Below are 5087 nucleotides of genomic sequence, written 5' to 3' on the forward strand. Positions count from 1 at the left end.
GCTAGAGAGCTACTGATCAAGAGAGTATAAGCATGAGATTGTAGACAATTGAGCATATTTATATGCTGAGTATAAGGATTCAATAAAGTGAGTGAGGCTAGGGATACAGGGAAAAAAAAAGAGTAAATTACTGATCACTCAAACTGGTGGTTAGGGATAATATTTAGGTCAAAATAGGAAAAAATAATGCAGGAATAAAGGGATGACAATTAATTAGATAGGCTATAAAGAAATAAACAAAGTTTTGAAGGCAAACTCTTCATGTATCCCTATATCAGATATGTATGGAGAACATTTCTATCGTCTATTTTCTGTGAATTATTATTATTTTTTAAGATTTATTTATTTATTTATACAAGCACTGGGTACAGTCAGAAGCGTGGGCGGGTGAGAGAATTCACCAGAGCCGGAGCAGGGAGCAGAGCAGGCAGAAGGACCGAAGTACACTGCTGAGGGGAGCAGCGGGCGGCAGGAGAGGTCTGCGCACCATGTGGGACCCTCCTCCGGTGGCCAGGGAGCAGCCGGGGATCGAACCGGCGCTGCAGAGGCTGCGGGCAGCTTTGCAACCCAGCGCTCAACTGCTGCGCCACCGGGGAGGCCCTCTGTGAATTAATTTTACTTCATAATTTCTTAAGCAAAACATTCAAACATAAAGCGAAGTCATTTTTTGTATGTTTACTGCACACAATGATTTATTTAGAACCATACACTATTCGTGTTGCTAATCAGAAAAACATATAATCTAATAGATTTTGAGTTTTTGCTGAATTCCTATATTCTTAATGTGGTAGGTAACACAGTTGTGATCACAAGAAGCAATAATCTAATAATGATCATGTAAACACAAATAGATCGTGTTAATAACAGATTGGACTAATGCCAATTATATTAAGGGAGGGTTTGTACTAACAGAAAAAATGGAAGTTCATGCATAAGTAAGAATTAAAAGAGACTTTATGGAAATAAAATAACATTGTTAAAGATAGGTGGGATGTAGAAAGGCAGGATGAAAAGAGATGTGAAGAAGAATAATGGAGGGAGAACAGAGAAAGTGGTGGAGTGGGGAGAGAGAAAAAAAAATGCATTCCAAGATCTACAACGTATTGGCAAAAAATGCAGGGATATAGGAATAATTATGAAAAGTCAATGGGTATTTTTTAAAAAATAAACCTCATGTGGATTCTAATAGTGCTATAACTTTGAATCAATTACCCACCAATATTTTGTGAAGTGCAGATTTACTTTCTAGAGACAAAGTTACAGAACCTATTATACATATAAATACTCTGGGATGTTATATGTAAAGAAACTATCACAATCCCTGAAGCATTGTCTGGAACAGGGAATACTTATGAGGAAAAGATGGTGTGCTACAGCATAAATGCTGACTTTGGGAATGGATTGAAATTTATATGTAGCAGCAGACAGAATTGAATAGGCTCTTGGGAAAGATTAAATGCAAAGTAAAACCACCAACTTCCCCTTTCTCTGAATAACCAATCAGTCATTAGAGCAAAATTATTTATGTTAGAATATATTACTTTCTACTTTATTCAATAGTAAGTCTATCAGATGATTGGTTGCTGTCTCATGCCAAAGAATTGCTTGAAATTGATATATCTTGGTGTAACAGAGAACCCTGATGGATTATACCCCCAAAACATGACCCTATTGATTAGTAAATGACACTCACTCCAGAATCTGTTTGGTCATGGGAATCTATTCAGTGTCTTATTTACTTGCAACTGCTCCTGAATTGTCAAGAATGCTTTCTTTCAGCTGGCAAGAATGTTGAAAATCTTCGGTACATCTAATTGACTTTGAAAGTATTACAACATATCCTATCAACCCAAATATTAGTGTATTTACGCGTGACAGGAAAAATTATATACTACTAAAGTTACTTTTGAACATTATTCCATTAACAATTGATTTTGAATGTACTCTTTTATATGCCACCCCTTTGTTAGCCATCAGAAAACAATGTTCAACAAAAGAGACAGTGTCTTCAAGGGTCATACTCGATCAAGATAAATCCCACTGAAAAACTTTAAAATTCATAAAATAAATAAAATCCATTAAAAAAAAAAACTAGCAGGGCATGATAATATCTTGAGTTTGTATATCATTCATTGAAACAAATATGAATTTTGTATTATCATTCCAATAAACCATACATGAATTTGTTAATTCCTCTTCCCTACTGCCTTTGAGGTAGAGTCAAGGTCACTAGGGCAGCTAATCTGCTGTTCTAAATGAATGCCCTAATGAATCAAGGTGTGGCCTGATAATGATTATGGTCACTGAAATATTTTGGAAATACAGTGTGCCAGTGGCTAAGCTTTTATTCAATAACAAATCTGCCGAGAGAACTACCCTTGTTGCATATTTATAATTTTCAAAAGAATTCTCAGATAATTACTTTTATTTTTATTTTTATTATTTATTATTTTTTAAGAATTATTTATTTATATAAGAACCAGGGTATAAGCCAGATGTGCGGGAGGGTGAGAGGATTCACCAGAGATAGAGCAGGGAACAGAAGAGGCAGACTGACGAAATACACTGCTGAGGGGAGCAGTGGGTGAGACAGGAGAGGTCTGCTGCGCCATGTGGGTTTCTCCCTGGCTGGATGGGATCGAACCCGTGCTGCAGAGGCTGCGGACAGCTTCACAGTGTGGCGCTCAACCCGCTGCACCACCAGGGAGTCCCTACTTTCATTTTTAACCAAAGAAACTGAACTAGCCAAATAAGATAAATGAAATATGGACTGAATGGTTTTGGCAGTAAATAAATCAAAGTTTAAATATTGTTGTTAACTGACTTTAGTTGCTGAAATGCCAAATCCGCCCCCCCCTCCTCCTCTTTCTCCCTCTCTTCTCCCACAAGAAAGGCAATCTTCTCTTCAGTCATTCAGGAGTACAAGGTATATATTAAATGTGAAGATGCCTTTAGGGTTTGGTAGAAGCAAAATCAATGAAATAATGAATGATCAGATTCACCTGGTATGGAGGGGATGGCACACCCAACTTGCAAGTATAACATATATAAATATATGTTATAAATTTATATATATATTATAATATATACTTACATGTGTGTATGCATATATCAAAAGGTTTAGTAAATTTTACAACCATCAATATAGATGGTAACTTTAAATTCTGTAAACTATTCGGAAGGAAATATATACATATTTTAAAGATTTATTTATTCATGCATACAAGAACCAGGGTACAGGCCAGATGCGCGGGAAGGTGAGAGTACTCAACAGAGACAGAGCGGGAAGCAGAACAGGCAGAATGACAGAAATACACTGCTGAGGGGATCAGCGGGCGAGACAGGAGAGGTCTGCCATGCCATGTGAGATTCTCGCTGGCTGGCCGGGAAACAAACTGGCACTGCAGAGGCTGTAGACAGCTTCACAGTGCTGCGCTCAACCACCTGTGCCAGCAGGGGAGGCCCAGGAAATATATTTTGATTAAATTCCTTGCCTTTTCCAATTTCCTAAGATGTTTGAGATAAAGTAAGAAAATTACCAGCAAAAAACTGTAGACTTTACTCAGAATCCTGTGCATTTTGGGGGGCTACACTTTTTTTTATAGCCCAATCATAGCATAATCAATTGTTCTTTAATTACTTATAATGTTGAATTCCACTTGGTGAAATGCAGTCAATAAAGTGATAAACATGAGTTGCTGTTTCTCTGGAACTCTTTAGATTTCCTCACAAGACAGTCCTTATTTTTTTTATTCTAGGTAAAACAAACCTCTGATTAGCTTTCTTCAGAACTCTTAATTTCAGTAACTTTTTTTAATATTTACCCTGCTTGAATTAATCTCTCAGTTCATTATGTTTTAAGAGAATCCCCTGTTGATCTCAACTCTTAATGTTTTCAAAAATAAAATGACCAACATCTCTTCAGTTCTTGCACAGGAAGAACAGTGGCTAAACTAGAGATGGATTGTATTGTCTTCTAATCTTCCCCTAGAAACTTAAACTGCCCTTTACCAAATAAATGGAATTATACTTAATCAACTGAAGGACACTAACAGAAACTAAAATTATATAATCCACGTACTACACTTGCAATTGATATTGTGTTGGGATTATAAATGAGAATCAAACCTCTATGTTTATCATATTAATGATCACTCTTGCTGCTATTTTAAGGTCAGTAAGACTGTGACAGGACATTACAATACCTAAATTTAATCACAATTTAGACTGGTTAAAAAAGAGGTCTGTGAAGACTATTGGTAATTTTCTTTTCTTTTCTTTCTTTCTTTTTTTAAGATTTATTTGTTTATACAAGAACTGGGGTACAGGCCAGATGTGCGGGAGGGTGAGAGAATTCACCAGAGACAGAGTAGGGAACAGAACGGGCAGACTGACAAAATACACTGCTGAGGGGAGAAGCAGGGGAGACAGGAGAGGTCTGCCTTGCCATGTGGGATACTCGCAGGCCGGTTGGGATTGATCTCACGCTGCAGAGGCTGCGGACAGCTTCACAGTGCTGCGCTCAACTGCCTGCGCCACCCTATTTTCTTTTCTTATTGTGCATATGAAACGAGACTCTAGTAATAGTCACTATCATCATCCATGCGCAGTCTGGTCCAGACAGGGTCTACATGGCGATGTATTTAGATAATTAATTGAAAAGATTATGAACTAAAGAAATAAACTACATGAAAAAATACAAGTAAAGGTCTCCCTGGTGGTGCAAGGGGTTAAGATGCAACCTATGAAGCTGTCCCAGACACTGCAGCATGAATTTGATCCCCTGCCAGGGAGCAAACCACATGGTGCAGCAGACCAATCCTGACTCGCCTGCTGCTCCCCTCAGCAGTGTATTTGTCAGTCTACCTGTTCTGCTCCCCACTATGTCTCTGGTGAATCCTCTAAACCCCCGCACCCCTGGCCTGTACCCAGTTCTTGTATGCATAAATAAATAAATCGTTAAAAAAATCTTTACTATAAAAAACAGGAAATTACTGTGTAGATATTTATAGTGATCAAGAATGATATCTACTGGGTTTGGATTTAGTCTCTACCTTACTAAGAAAACAGTGAGAAATCTCAACCAG

Source organism: Talpa occidentalis, unplaced genomic scaffold (assembly GCF_014898055.3).
Source record: "Talpa occidentalis isolate TD23 unplaced genomic scaffold, MPIMG_talOcc4v2.1 talOcc4.5, whole genome shotgun sequence".
Lineage (NCBI taxonomy): Eukaryota > Metazoa > Chordata > Mammalia > Eulipotyphla > Talpidae > Talpa > Talpa occidentalis.